Consider the following 17,065-nt stretch of genomic DNA (forward strand, 5'->3'; position numbering starts at 1 on the left):
AGATGAATGCTCCAGTAGTTAGAGACTTTCTGATAAATATTTAGAAAGGAGGTGAGTGAGGTTCTATGGCAGCACAGGAGGGGGGGTAGCTGAGCGGCCAATTTTGCCTCAGAGAAAACTTCACAAGGTTCACAAGAGTAATGACGATACAGCTGATAATTGAAAGATTTTTCCAAGCATAAAAGGCAGAAAACGATAAGTCCCTTTGCAAAGGATGAAAGGGCATGCTGCTTTCTGAGAATGGCAGTAACAGAGCTCAGGAGGCACGGATAATGGAAATGGTAGGAAATGAGGAATGCAAAAAAGGCCTGCTGAGTTGAATCATACTGGAAAATAGAATTTCTTGTTAATTAACAAGACTTAGAACTTGATTGGGTGTAGAGGATGAATGAAGGAGCACATCCAAAGATGATGTGTGATTTCCAACTTGGATAAATGGGCAAATTGCTGAGATAGGAAAGTTTAGAGGGAGAAATGTTAGAAGGAAAGATATTTAGAGAGAGAGAGATTATGAATTCAGTTTTAGAAATGCTGAGTTTGAGGTGTCTGTGCAGCATCTAAATTAAGAAGGCCAAATAGAAATTGATTAAATGGTTATAGAATTCAAAAGCAATGTGTGGACTAGACAAAAGACATAGGAAGGAGTGGCATATATATCGTAATTGAAATTATAGCAGTGAATGTCATTATAAGCAGAATATTCAGAATAAAAACAAGATCTTTCGAGATAGAACCCTGAGGAACACCAACATTTAAAGAATAGTCAGAGGTAAGAGTCCCCAAAGTTAGACTGAGAAAGAGTGGCTAGAATAGTAGGGTGGAGTGAAAAGGATGCTAAAGAAAGGGGAGCATGTTTCAGGAAAGAGAGAGAAGTGAACAGAACAAAATATTTCAGAAGGGTTGAGGGACATAGGAACCAGGCAATTTCCATTGGATGTCCTTCTAGAAAATAGCAGGCAAATCACTGAGCGGTGAGGACACAAGCCAGGTGCTTGAAGAGTGAGAGATGAGGAAGCAGAGACGGCAAACGAAGAGAATGAAAGAGAAAGGAGCAATACTTTCAGGGAATGGCTTTTCTCAAGAGTGCAGGGATATAAGCATGTTTAATTGCAGATAGAAAGTGAAAATAGAGTGAGCGAGCTTAAAGATATATGGTGGCTCTACCATGCTTGCTTTGTGAGCAAACTGCTTAATTTTTCTAATCCCAATTCTTTCATCTGCAATATGGGGACGTAAAACAGTGCCTACCTTATGAGATCTAGCGATATAACCCATGCAGAGCTTCACATAGCGCCTGGCACATACCAGTAACCACTTAATCAATACTGACTAATATTAAACAGCAGAAGGAGTAGGATTGGGACAGGAGGAAACGAGGGAAATGGGGATTCAGATCCATGACCATGTGTGGATTTGGCAACAGGAAATTAACAAAGTTTCAGTCTCATAACCACTGTTTTCTCTGCCAAGTAGAGTGTAGAAAACATGGTAGTGGAATCAGAGGTTTAAGAAGCGAGAAAAGGGATTGTGTTGGGGGCAGGTCCAGTGGCGTAGCCAAGTTCATGCAGTGGTTATGTTCGCCCACTCCGCTTCAGCAGCCCAGGGTTCGCAGGTTTGGATCCTGGGTGTGGACCTATGCACCGTTCATCAAGCCATGCTGTGACAGGCATCCCACATATAAAATAGAAGAAGATGGGGCATGGATGTTAGCTCAGGGCCAGTATTCCTTAGCAAAAAGAGGAGGATTGGCAGCAGATGTTAGTTCAGGGTTAATCTTCTTCAGGAGAAGAAAAAAAAGGATTATATTCCTCATTTATAAGGGAGGATGGAAGGAAGTAAAGAAGCTAAAACTTATCAGATATCTTCTATGAATTATGCATTAAAATAAATGCTTTGTTTATATTATATCATTTAGTTCTCAAAATGAAGTAGTTATTATTCCTATTTCGCAGATGAGCAACCTGAAGTTTCTATATTAGAGTATGCTATGCTAACATAGTCTCAAACCATACTTCAACATGAGGTAAGTTTATTTCTTGCTCTCATAACAGTCAAGGAGGGTGATAGGGCTCTTAGCCCAGAGTCACTTAAGAACTCAGGCTGAGAAAAGCTCCGCCACTTTGAACGATATGGCTTCCAAGTTTAGCACAGTCATCTCCAGCCAAAAGGAAACTTAGGAAGAAGGAGTTTTTCAATCTAGTTTTTTGTTGTTATTTTTGGTGTATTTTTTCGTTTGTTTGCTAATTTCTTTGTTGTGGGTCAGGAAGATGCGATGGGCCAGACTCAGAAGGGATACCCATAACTTCTGTTCCCATTTCAATGACTAGAAATCAGCCACGTGCCACAGCCCCCAAGCTCTGCCCTTGTTTATTTGTTTGAAGAGACTTGAGAGCAGGAAAGATCGTGAGTTCATTTTAGAAATGCTGCATTTAGGATTAGTTTATATGTTTAAGTGGAATTGCACACAGAGAGGCAGAGCTTGAGAGAGAATTTCAATGGAGTTTTGAGGAGAAGCCTGAGATATAAAGTAAATAAGACCACCAAGCTTTAAAACGAATAAGATCGCTCAAAAAACAAATATTATGGTAGCTATAGAATCTTAATATATTCATTGATAAACTAGCACCGAGAGAATCCCTGCCTACTAATTAAAAAGTTATTAAGGATAAAATGGTGCAAATAGGTCCCAAAATGCTAATCAAATATATAAAATTACTATTCCAGAAATTACAATAAAGAACTAAAGAAGAGTAAGTGATAATGTATAATATTGTCATTCACTTTTCAACCTTCCTTTTTTTTCTATCAATAAAAGCATTTGCTATGCAATTAAACACCATGTAGCAAAAGAGATAATACTGGTCAAACACATGTGGGCTATTTAGGAACCAGAAATAGTTATTGACGCTGCCTGACAACCAGCTGATAGTCTATATTTAGTTTTTTCCGTTGTATTTGAATCATTTTCCTGATATATTTTGTGCCATATCTCTGGTAACTGTGTAAGCAAAAATTTAAAGCAAGTAGGAAAACAAAGAAACAAAAAAAAACTAACAATCTTAATTGGAGTAATGCTCAACCTAGCAAAACCATACAATTCTTCCAGAACAAAATCTTCCATGAACAGCAAGGGTAACAAAAAGAGCAACAGACTTGAATTCTCGTTCTAGTTCTGTAAATATCTACTTGAGTTAGTTGGGAGAGTCACTTTCCTTTGGGGGGCCTCAGTTTTTCCAGCTGTAAAATGCTCGAGTTTGAACTAGATTAGATTCAGTTTACAAAACGTTTATTGGATGTTTCTTGTCAAACTCTGTGCCAAGTACTGGGGATACAGAGATGATTATGATACAGTTCCTGTGCTAAGCTGTTCACCGTAATTCCCATTTCTTTCCTGGGCACATGGAAGACTAAGCTCTCAGTCCCACTGTCAATATGCAGAACCCTATGATCAGGTATGGCCGATGAAACATGAACAGCACAGACCTGTGTCAGTTGAGTATGAGGCAGTAGAAGCCCCTATTTAATTTCTAGTGTCTCTCTTCTGTCATGAAAGTCAGAGAAAAGCCCTTCTATTGAGAAGGTAGAACCTCAAGTTTGAGTTTCCTGGATCCCTGAGTCACACTGAATGAAATGACAGACAGCTGCCCTTGAGAGTTGCCCAGATTTGCAGCAGACTCTTGCATGAGTGAGATATTAACTTTTGTTCTGATAAACTACTAAGAAGGCAGACATAATGCAACATGGCAAGCGCTTTACTATGTCATAAATAAAGTGCTCTTGGCAGGGAAAGGGGAGAGGAAGTAATTGTTTCTAAAGAAATCAGGGAAGATTCATAAAGCAAGCATGAGTGGGGCAGTCTAAATGAAGCAACTGGAAATATAACATTGCAACAGAAGAGAAGACAGTCAAGGATCGGACCTTACGGAATACTAACATTTTAGAATTAGATAAAGACAAGTTTATAAAGACACTGAGAAGAGAAGATAGGAGAAGAAAGAAAACCAGAAGGAAATGGTGCACTGGAAACCCAAAAAGGAGAGCACTCCAAGACGTGTCAGAAATTGTCTATAAAGTCACTTATTGGGAAGTTGTGAGATGTGATTTGAGAAGAGGCCGTTGGATTTGAAATTATGAAAGTCTTGAAGACAAAATACAGACTGTAGTCATTTGAGAGATGAAACGGAGGTAAAATATGCTTATAGTAAATATAGAACAACATTTATCAAAGAGTGATTGGAGAAACACTGCACAAAATGTTCCCCCCAGAGAGGGAGGGGTTCATAATCAAATACATTTGAGACATGCTGCATACTCTGTACCTATAGGGAAATTTCCTAAAGATCTACTCATGGTTTTCTCACACTGGGAGATAAGAACAGGAAAAAAAAGAGGTATCATCTGCTTACAAACTGACAATAGCAAAGCAAGAAAGCAAAAATAACATCCTAGGACTGGCCTACCATGTTGACCAATAATGTTTGCCTTTTGCTGTCACCAAGAAAAAAAAAAACACTTGACTAGGGAAGAATTAGGATAAACTTTTGATTAAGTATGTTTTGAAAATAAAAAGTCAATAAAATATGTGTCGCTCTGATGTAACACATTTGTAGGGAAGTCAGATTGCCAACCTGATCACAATTATGAGATATAACTTTTCAATTATGAGATGTGACTTTGGCCAATTTTTGTAATTTTTCTTTCTCAGATCTGTATTATGGAAATAAGAATAACGGCTACTTCATAGGGTATTTTTGAGGAGTCAATGAGATAAAACATGGAGAGCACTCAGACTTTTGCCTGGAACACAGACAATCCTCAATAAATATTAATTATTGTTATTACCATTACTGTGAAACTTCTCACTTCTCCTTCAGCATCAAGCTGGCATCCAGCAGAACTCGAACAACTTGGGCTCCCTGATGAAGCGATGTTATAGACCCTGGGAAGTCAACTTAGCATTAACGTATAATTTACACACTAATAACCAAGAGTTGACAGAGGAACTGTTTGTTTGGTTACTTCAATTTCAGGTGGAGAGATCTGTACTTGAGAACGACCTGTCAATATAACCATGGTCCTTACAGGAGAACTATGCTTGTGAGATTTGCTCATTTAATCCGCTTGATTGCGTGAAAATAGAATAATCTAATGTGTATTCCTTGCTGGGGGTTAAACACACGCATGTTCCCAGCTGAGAGCATAATGAGTCTGTGCTTTCCTCTTACTCTAGCCACTGCATTAAATCATTCCTCAAGAAATCTGTTTTCTGAAAGGATGCTATAGGGAAGCCATTTTCCTATGGTACCTACAGGTTTAGCCATTTTCATAATTAAAGAGCAATTCTTCAAATCTTGATGTGAATTAAAACGTCGATCATAAAATCTGCTCTGAGGAAAATGTGATTATGTGTGCTGTGGCTGCCAAAGAATTCCCTCCCTGAGAATTTACACCGTGTGGTCACGTGGGCTGTGAACATCGTGAAAACTTTCCTCTCGACTCTCCAGACTGAGTGCTGCCTCCCACACGGGTTTTTTTATTTCAAATGTGAGATTTTAACTCATTTTTACTTTTAATGTCAGACTTCTTCTGAGGTGATTCACAGAATCCAGCACCAAGCACAGAAACAGTTTAAGTCCCCTGTCCCCATATTGCAATAAAAATAAATATCTGGAATTATCAGCAACACAATAGTCTTCGGTTGTATAGATTCAAAATACTTGCTCTGAGAGCAGCACTGAATCCTCCTTAGAATATCTTTGGAGATGAGTTTTAATATCTGCCATCTGGGTTTTTATATCTGCCATCTTTAGAAGGCATTTGGCTCATCTTTTTGTCTGTCCAGTGAGAGGTCCACATTAGCCCATAATAACTACATTGCTGTGAGGAGAGCAAGCTAACCTTTCCTGGTTAGATTGCTAACCAGGTGCCTCTTCTGGCACCTTCAAAGCCAAAAGGAAGGCAACCTATCCGCCTACACTTCTACAATTCTACCTCACATCTCTACTTTCCAGGGTGGAGGGAACTGTTTTAGAAGAACGACATATGTCAATCCAGTGCCCTGTTGTTATTTGGTGAGGTTTCCAATTTCCATTGCATTCCCCCAAATCGGTCACAGCAGAAATAGTCAACTGGGTAAGCTTCTTTTGTACCTACCTTCGTAGGTACAAAACCCTTTTAATACAAAGAATAGAGTAAAATCGGTCATGTGGACCCCAACTCTTGCCACCGCCACCTTCACCTGGCCAATTCCTATTTACTCTCCAAGTCTCCTTAAGTGTAATTTATACAGTGACACTTTCTCTCAACCCTCCTCCCTCTTGCAACACACACCCCTGTCTAGATTAGGTCCTTCTATGCAATGTTCTGAGAAACAACGTAATTTTTCTTCATGTCCTTTAGCATAATTGTAATTATGGGGTGATGGGTAATTATGTTTTAGTGTTTTTCTCCCCCACTAGACAGTTTGCCTGCCCGTGGTTACTGCTCAATGAGCCTTTGTTGAACAGCTGGATCATTGAGGGTAATATCTTTTTAAAAGAAGCAAGCTGATGAGACTATGGCAGTGCTCAGGTTTCACTTATTAAACTGAGACGCGATGAGGGAGAAACAGGGATAGGCCATTGCATGACTTTGGCATTTAGGAAAGCGCTTAATCTAACAAGAATTCATTTTCTGAGCCTGGCCCTTTAAATTTTAAACGTAGCAAATAAACACATGTGGATATCATCACGTCCTTGGGAATACTATTTCTCCCTGCTCTTTTATAACTGACCCAGAACATTAAAATGTGGTGTCTGCTTTTGTAGCCAATCACTTAGGATACAAAGTAGCATTGCAAAATAGCCCATTGAGGAGAATAAAAGTTTACAGCCCTGTTCTATTTGTTTCCCTGATCAATTGCCTCCCACAGCTACTCTGTGCTCCCTGCCACGTGCTCTCTGCTGTTGATGTCTTTCCTGCTGCCTCTTTCTCTGCTTGGCTCCTCTCTGTACTGCACACATTTCACCAGAGGCATACTATCCACTGGAGAATTTCCCTGTGTAGATCTTCCCTTGTGTGGAAGATTCAGAGCACTGGCCTACGGGCATTCACAGAACTGCCCGTTAGTGCCCCGCTCTGCGTATCAGCTGGGGCGTGTTCCGAAAAAGCAAGCAATTATGATATTCTCCTGAGGTAAACAGAATTCGGACACCAATTCTTTGGAGGAAGAAATATCCACAATAATACTTTCCAAATATAAATGATTTATTAAAAATTGTCCATATTCATTTGTCAAGCTGATTGCCAGAATTTAAAATCTCATTTAACGCTCCTATCCTTATCTATAATGGTACTTAAAACATTATTTGAAGTGTTCATAATTACAAACTCGTACAGTCTTGCAAAAATCAAAATTCTGAGAACAAATGGATGCGAGGGTGTGATGTGCAAAGCTGTGAACATTTTTCCTCTAAACAGGTTCTCAAAATTTCTTTTTACTGAATAAAATCGACCATGTAAGTGGGTTCTGCTAGAAAATATTAATAAATCTACAAGCAAACTGATTCAGTTAACACTTATTAGGTACCTGGCGTATATGGGGCACTGGTGAAATGCAAAACTGAATAAATCCTTAAGTTCTCTGTTCCTCAGTATCTTCACCTGCGAAATGATAATATTAAGAGTGCTTCACTCAAATATTTGTTGTAAGGATTACATGGGTTAATACATGCCAAGTACTTAGGGCAGGGCCTGGCAGCCAGTAAATGCTGACGAATGATAGCTGTAGTTATTTTTATTTACAATAAGAAGGTTCGGCCCTCGTGGGCAAGACTTAAATGTAAGCCCATAAATATGAACCTCACTGTGGTTGTTCTGGCTGTTTCTGACATTTTTTCAAAGCTCATTTTCCTTAATAGCACAACTATATGAGTAACAAGTCTCGTACAGATCTGACCAGCACTAGACACCTCAGAGACTTTAAACAAAACCCACAAAATGAGGTCTTGTTGGACCTCTTCCTCCCCTCCACTCACTTTCAGGGAAAACTTGGAAACGCTTCTTGCCGGAGGAGGCCCCAGTTCCCAGCTCAGTGTAATACCTGGATCCCTTTTTGACTATCCTAAAGCAAACCTTAACTATCAGGTTAACCCTGAACACAATTTATTTGTTCTGGGGGGTGGAAGAGGGGGCTGGGATGACGGGAGGGGGGAGGGGTTGCAATCTGTAAAATGGAGATAATAATAATAAGAATAGCACACATTTATATAATCCTGTGAGCCAGACGCTGTTGTAAGCACTTTCCATATAGTAATCCATTTAATTATTATAATAACAATTATTATGCCCAGTTTACCGATGAGGAACTTGAGGCACCGAGAGGTTAAGCAACTTGACCAAGGTCAGACAGTTAATTAGGCAGGATTTGAAACTACTCAGTGCTCATAACCATGAGCTATCCTGGTCCTCATCCCACTCCGTTCCCACCTAGATAATAAATCCTGCCTAAGCCAAAACTTCTGGTGTTTCAAGGCCAGAAGCCCCAGGAGCTCCAGAGAGGGGAAGAAAAAGCATTTGTTTTGTCTTGTTGGACAAAGTTTAACTGTGCAGTTCCTATGACTAAAGTCGCCATACATCCAGCTTGTCCAGGACAGTCTAAGTTTGCAGCGGTTGCCCTGGTGACAATTATGAATAGCATCTCCTTTCACTTTCAATGGTCTCCTTCCAGATAATTTAAATTACATGTCTGATATTTAACTTAATATGTGAGAAAGTAGGAAATAAGTCAGTGTGTATGTGTGTATGCGTTTCCCCTGAGATTTTGAATTCTTTATCTTTAAAATATTTCGCTGTTTTTTCTTGAATTTGTCTTGCACAGATTTCTATCTTTAAACCTAAACCAGAATACTTATCTGTCTCAGTAATCCCCTGGCAAACGGCCTAAGGAAGTATAAAGGAGTAATGGGCCTTTACGCCTATGACACAAAGTTTTGCCACTCATTCTAATTAGAACTCAGCTATTCTCCCATTTTTCTGCTTAGTTCATGAATTGTCATTGAAGTTGTTTTGTAAAAGGTATTTGAATGTATCCTTGCCCAAACGCTGTTAGTCGCTTTCGATCTGTTTTTTTAATCTCCAGGTTGACATAGTCATTCGCCTGATCATTAAGTAAGAGAGGGTCATCCTCTTCTGATTCATGAAGTTTCCAGGGGTGGCCTCAAAGCTGTCATGCATTTTTTGAGGGCATATATATATAAAGGAACGGATTATTGTTTCCCCCACAGAACTTTCATTTCTTCTTGTTCTGGTTCAGTTGTTCTTGATGCTGCTTTGTTTTATGACTTTAGCTCATCTTCTCTTAATTCAAAAATAAGTAAATAAAACTCAACAGTTTTTTATACTGCTTTTATATGCCCTCTGGGTTTTTTCCTGCTACTTATTATTGTTTTAGAAATGAGCGACTCTCCTGCTACAGATTATAAGTAGCTATCTGACTAGAATGCCCTTCTAGACTTCTCCCTCTGGTGAAATCTCACCCACCCTTCCACACCCACATCCAGTATCCTCTCTTCTCTGAACCCTGTAGACACAATTAATTGCTCCCCCATCCATGATCCTGCAGTTTTGTTTATCCTGTGTTATGATTTTACCCTTATCTGTCACCTCCCTCAACTGTGAGCTCAATCAGAGTAAAGACTATATCTTACTCATTTTTCTCTCTCTCCCTTGGGCCTAGGACAAAGTTTGGAATATATCTACTCAAAAAAATGTTTGACAAATGAATAGCACTTTATAGTACACAAAGTTATTTCAAATGTATTATCTGATCGTAGCTCTATAGCAATTTTATGAAGATTATAATGTCTCCATCTCATAGATGGAAAAACTGAGAAATCCTAGAAGGTAAAGGTACAAGGAAAGGCTGTAAATGACTTTATAATTTTCTGACTAGATTTATGCAAATTATACATATCTTAGTTTTCCAAAGCAATAAAGGAAATTTGATTTAAGGAGAATCATTTTACTTAACAACTTTTTCTGGTGTCCAGAGAAGGTTTCTGACAATATTTTTCCATTTTACTTTATAGTAACAGAGTTATCAGAGCTACTCTGAATTTCACTGTGGCAGCTTCACCTGACACAAAATGTGCAGGACACAGTCTTTGCTTCCAAAATGACAACCGGTTGAGGAAGACAGGCTTTAAACCTATATTTCCTGAGTAGGTTTTCCATTGCTTTTAGAATGGCCTCCAGAGTTGAGTGGCCTCCACAGAGCAGACCTTTGCCAATCATCGTGATGCCAACCTGCCAGGAAAATGTCCATACGGCAAGAGACCACAGCTAAGGCAATGTGGAGGAGCCCACTCTCAAACCACGGAAACATTGTCTAAGTTCCTTTTGGAGTGGACCAATCCTTTTAGCCCTAATTCGCTCATTCATTTTTCTTTCTAAGGAGGTTGGGATGCAAGAAAAATACATTGACATGAATATCGTTTACACATGACCTCTGGACAAGAAGCAACGTGAATCTACTAAAGAAAGAAATATTTGCTTTCTCCCTGCACTCCTGAAATCATTTTTAGTCCATGAACACAAAGTAAATTAAATATATAAGTAAAAGAAACAAGATCAGCAAATTGAGTCTGCGTTGCAGTGGGCCATAGTAAGAGGAGCTCCGAAATCAGACAAGCCAGGGATGTTTGTTCTTTCAACCAGTATTCATTGAGCACCCACTGTGTCCCAGGCGCTGTGTTACATGTTGGCGATTCAGCACTGGGTGAAATAGACATGGTCGCTGAACTCACAAAGCTTACAGTCTCAGAGGAAAGCCAGACTTTGTACACATAATTTCAACAAAGTTTATGTGCTAATACTCAAAGTCAAGGGAGGCTTGAGGAAGGGATATTTAAGCTCAAACTAATGGATAAATACATTAGTCAGGCAAAGGAGGGGAAGGAAGATGGGCAAATAAGGAAAAGTTTTTCCAGTAGAAACCGGTAAGGAGACCAAACAGAGCTTCCTGTAGCCTGTTCCCTCTGCCTAAGGGAGATGAAATCTGGCTATTAGAGCAACCAAGAGTAATTAAGAATATAATAGGGAGAGAGTCAAAGTCTGAAGAGGTAGACAGAATACAAATCCTGGAATACCTTATGAGTCCTATGAAGAGCTGGGACTTTAGAGCCTTCAGAACAACGGTATGCCAGTAAAAGTGTTAAGCAGGGGTAGCGGCATGCCAGCCAGCCCTGGTGATCTAGTGGTTAAGATTCCGTACTCTCACCACCGTGGCCCAGGTTTGTTTCCCAGTCAGAGAACCACGCCACCCATCTGTGGGTAGTCATACTGTGGTGGCTGTGTATTGCTGTGATGCTAAAAGCTATGCCACCAGTATTTCAAATACCAGCAGGGTCACCCATAGTGGACAGGGTTCAGTGGAACTTCCAGACTAAGATATACCAGGAAGAAGGAACTGGCCACCCTCTTCTGAAAAATTTGGCCATGAAAACCCTATGAATCGTAGCAGAGTGTTGTCTGATGTAGTGTCAGAAGGGCTCTGCTCTGCTGTACACAGGGTCAGAATCAACTTGATGGCACTAATGACAACAACAAAGTGGCATCATAGACCTTTCAGCGACTGCGTATGAAAAATGGACTGCAGGAAGCAAGAATGGAGGTAAGGAAACCCTTAAGAGATTGTTACCGAGTTCAGCGTAATAGACTGCAAAAACAGCCCTAAAATATTCTTCTCCCTCTGCCCACACCGCTTTGACAGTGCCTTGCCACAGAGATTCAATGGCTCTGGATGACATTAAAGAATATAATGCAAACAAAGTCTTGAAAAGAACACTGGGGCTTGTTGTCTTCTACTGCACTTGGAATCCTGAGACCACCACGTGGATGAGCCCAAACCAGCCTGCTGAAGAACAAGAAGCCACATGGGAAAGAACCTGGGCATCCTAGCCAAAAGCCATCCAGCCAGCAGTGGACAGCCTGCCCACATGAGATATGTGAGGGAGGTCACGGTAGACCATTAAGCCACCAACCAACTCAGCAGCAGATCACAGACAAGAGAGAATCCATCAGAGATTAGCCAAACTGGTCCAGACCTCACTTAATTGTGAGTTAAGGAAACTGATCTCTATTTTAAGCCACTAGGTTATGGGGAAATTTGTGTTGTGCAGCAAACACTAACTCATATGTCTGGCAAGAGATGATGTTGGCCTGAACTAACAGGTTAGCAATGAGAACTAGCAGAAGGACATAGGATCAGGAGATATTTAAGTGTCTCAATCAACAGAACACCAAGATTTTTGGCTTAGACCAATAAGTAGATGATGAGGCCTAACGGCTGAGCTTAAGGATAGCAGAGGAAAAAAAGATATGGGGAGGAAGATGGTATGTACAATTGAGTATGTATAGAACTTGAGGTGGCTGGAAAACATCTAAGCAAAGATGTCAAACAGGCCATGGGGTAGATGGCTGGAGAACATCCAAGAGACATCCAGGCTGCAGACCCAGATTTGAGACTTGTTGATGCAGACTTTGTGATGAAAGCCACAGCAGATAAACTTTCCTGAGCACGATGGGGAGAGTTAGAAGCCTAGGGGTCCTGGTAGTTACTGTGTATGTCATTTTGGACAAGTTACTTAACCTCTCTGAACCTGTTTTACCACCTGTAAAATGGTGTAATCTTAACTGGTTTAGTTAGCTATAATAAAGACTAAACACGGGCCGGTCTGGTGGTGCAGCGGTTAAGTGCGCACGTCCTGCTTCGGCCGCCCGGGGTTCGCCGGTTTGGATCCCAGGTGCGGACATGGCACCGCTTGGCAAGCCATGCTGTGGTAGGTGTCCCACATAGAAAGTAGAGGAAGATGGGCATGGATGTTAGCTCAGGGCCAGTCTTCTTCAGCAAAAAGAGGAGAAATGGCAGCGGATGTTAGCTCAGGGCTAATCTTCCTCAAAAAAAAAAAAAGACTAAACAAAATTTATTTTGTCTCCATCATCTGAGACATATTAAAGACCGAAAAAATGTTAATTACCTCCCCCATCACTCACAATCAAATAACACAGTAATATTTTAGAGTCCGTTTTGCTCCTTGTTTTTTATTCTTGAATACTCGTGAATTAGTAATGAATTTTAATGGTTGGTAATAAGAATACTAGATTCTTCATTCTCCTTTTAAAATCTTAAACAGTGTGTCTTAAATTACGTGCATAAGAATTAGCTGTGGTGATTATTTAAAATGCAAATTCCTTAGCTCCATCCTTGAACTTCTGAACCAAAAAGTCTAGAGATGCAAAGAGGGTTCTACATTTTTAATAAGCTCCCACGGTGATTCTATACACACTCTCCAAAGGTGTCTAACCCCCAACCCTTCCCTGTGCTTCCTTAATAATAATATAAAAACAAGCAGAAGTCGCTGAAATTTATTTGCTATCCTGTGAAATTCACACCCAAATGGCTATTTCCTAATCATCCTCCCACAGCTCTTCTGTGGCTCTAACTCCATCCCCCTCCGTCACCAACACCACCAGGTAAAACTCTACAAACAGTCCTTCTGCCTGTGAGTTCGACTGGCCTTCCTGGAAACGGAAATCCCTGGCCTCCTCCTGAACTGCCCTGAGAAACGTTTCGTTGTACTTCTAGAACTGACTCTGACCCATTCCAAGATCCCTCAGCCCCCCTCTCAGAGCACACTTGATCTCCTCCTGTTGAAGTTCTGCTTCACACTCAGGCAGCTCTGTGTGATTTAATACACAGTCACATACAGTCCATGGCATTAGACTCATGAAATCAGTTGCTGATTAAGAATAAATATTGTCTCACAGCTGTTAGGAAGGTTCAAACACTTTAAACTGATTGCAGAAAGAAAATAGGTCCAATCTGTTCTGTTCTGCAAAATGTCAATAGAGACTGTTAAGCAGGCACGTCTGATACTTCTTTTGCACAAATTGCAGGGTAGAATAAAAACCAGGATGGCATGAATAGAAATTCATATTTCAGGAGAATAAAGGCAGTGGCAAATCAGTGAGCTGAACTTGCACAGGTAGCTACTTGTCGTGGGCTTCTGAAGCGAAGTTAATATGAAGAGGGAGTGCTTCCCCTCCTCATTTCCAGAGACAGAGTTCTCTGATGGCAAGGGCACTGTTCTAGGTACCTGTTTTTGTGAACTGGCTTGTTCATGGCACTTGGGATCAAAAATACAGGGTCCACAAATACACTGTATTCGTTTTTCTGAGAGCAATTTGCCTATTTCTCAGCAGCTGGAGCAGAAGGGAGGAGAGAAGATGGGGAGCCACATACATGTTCTAAAATAGCATTAAAGACCTATGATTAAAATACCTTTAAATCTGTTCAATAATACCACATGCCAGCTCAAAGTGCCGCTCCCTCCCAACTCTCTCTCTCATCTCAGCCCCCTCCTTCAGGGAGCCTGAACATTTGCAGAATCACCACTGTTTGAAACAAAGGAAAGATAATCCTTCTCCAAATAAAACCATGGAGAAAGTGAAAAAAGCCCCATCTCTATGCTCCTATTCTGAGTTTGGGTTTTATGTTTCTGCCGGCGCATTGTGAAATATTTATTTTCAAATATGTTTCCAGCAGGTTGTAGATTTATTCCCATTTGGATACTGCAGCCCCCATACACCCATGCTAAAGCACATTCTGTGTCCTTAACATACTCCAGCCCAAGTAATAGTCACAGATGAGAAATGATGCTCGCCCCAAGAGCATTGTGTACCACTTCAATTCCCACCCTCGTGTATACAGAAATCTTTGATCTTTAAAAAATTTTTTTACTGGAAGAAACCAGTATACATGCATATTTTTCTCAATCAGAAAAGGGAACTGCTCAAAAGGAAAAGACAGCATGCCCCTCCATATGCATGTGGCTGCCTTTGACTCCACAAGTGCTAATGTCATTGTCACTGATGGCAAGTTCCCTTGTGTGTGTGTCGGTATCAGTTGACACTGGGCAGCTCAAGGGATTTATTGAAGGTCACAGTTTCAATCTCAAGAGAACTTTCATAGGTCAGATGAGAAAAGGAGGATGCTTATGTCACTCCTTCTTTTGATAATCCCCTTCTCCCTCATGCCTAACCGAATCTAATTCAAATGTAGTTTTCAGGAGCCTCTGATGGCTAAGGACCTCAAAATCTGAAGATTAAAGAAAAGAAATCTGTCTCTAATCACTGTAAGTTAAATTAAATTAAACTCATTCCAATGTAATTCAATTAACCCCTTCTGTGTTCAAGATACTGCTAGATGAATGATTCAAAGACAATCTATTTTACAAGGTTTTTTCCACAAAGGGTTACTAATAATTGCTTTATAACAAAGTAAAAATTATTAACCCCATTTTAAATACCATAGGAAATCTGAGGCTCAGAAAACTTACATAAATTTACATATGATCCAGAAGGTAGTATACAAAATGATTCTGAGCCCACTATTCTTATTACCGTAAATACATGAGGTTTCAGGAAAGACTAGTCCTAGCGCAAAGTCTTGGTGCATTTGGGCTGCTATAACAAGATACCATAGACTGGGCGGCTTTTAAACAGAAATTTATTTCTCATAGCTCCGGAGGTTGGAAGTCCAAGATCAAGCACCAGCAGATTCGATGTCTGCTGAGAACCCAATTTCTAGTTTATTTCTGGTTCATAACAACTTCTAGCTAAAATCTCAATGGAGGAGGGGTGAGGAATCTCTCTGGGGTCTCAAGGGTACTAATCCCATTCACTGGGGCTCTATTTTCATAATCTAATCAACTCCCAAAGTCCCCACCTCTTAATACCATCATCTTGGGGGGTTAGGATTTAAATATATGAATTTGGGGGGGATATAAACATGCAGTCCATTGCAGGCAGGATACGTAGGTTAATTGAGATATTTGATGCCAAACTAGAGGTGAAAGTTCACTTGATTCTTATAAAATACTAAGCACATATAAATAATCTAAGTGGAAAAATCACTGTCTTTAAACAACCCTGATTTCTATCTTCAACTAGGGGTTGAAACTGTACCATTTCTTGACAATCTAAATTTTAATGATTTTAGTGCAAAATTGCATTTGTCATTTCCATATTTTAAAGCTATTATAGTAAATACAGCTGTAAATTTGTATTGCAAATCTGAGCTGTATTGAGGAGGTATCTAGGTACCTATCATGTCCTTAGCACCGCCTGAGGAAGTAAACTGCAGATAGTATCTTCTATTAAAGTGGTCATGTTTTTGTCACGTGACCTCTCTATACTGGTCACAACTGGTTGAACCAGAATGCCCAAAGCAAGGATCCACAGATGTCCTTTGCTGAGTGGATGAGTAAATAGCCAGGTCACAAGAATTGCTACTAGGTCCTGGAACAATGGTTGAATCTTGGAAAATGTTCTGATTTTCCATAGACCTGACTTCATTGCAAAATCTGGAAAACGGTTTTCTATGCCTCCTCATTTCTCCATAAATTCTCAAGGTAAATCCCTACCACCTGAAGGAGACAATTCACCAGAGCCTACCTAGCAATATATTCATCGATATTGCCATAATTTTTAGCCACTAATAGAAAGAACTTTTTACTTTGCATTTAAAACCACGGGGAGAAAAAAAGCTATTCTTAAAAATAGCTTAGCAAGTTTATATGCTCTGCAAGTCTACCACAAATGATCAATAAATAAAATTTTTCCACAATATAGTAAAGTCATCAGAACTAGTGGGCTTTCACTCTCTCACTGTGTGGTCTGATACAAACAGATTTGGCTTTAATTCAGGTCGTCTTTTTACTAGACATGTCACCTTGGACAAGTTACTTTGCCTGTCTGATCCCAAATGTTCTCACCTTTAAAGTGAGCATAAAATTAGCTCTTTTTTTCCCCCCATTTATAAATCTATTTATTTTTAAAACAGTCATTTCATTACAACTTCTATATTATTTCAAAAATAATTACTGGATTTATTTATATTTTCTGAATAAAAATGATTAAGTACAAAATAATAAATGTGCTTTTTTTGTACTTTTATTGACACACAAGGTTGACTGTAATTCCCTGAATTATACTGGATAAAATTTGTGATGTTGATCATTTTTGT

The sequence above is a fragment of the Equus asinus genome, chromosome 16, assembly GCF_041296235.1.
Source record: "Equus asinus isolate D_3611 breed Donkey chromosome 16, EquAss-T2T_v2, whole genome shotgun sequence".
Classification (NCBI taxonomy): Eukaryota; Metazoa; Chordata; class Mammalia; order Perissodactyla; family Equidae; genus Equus; species Equus asinus.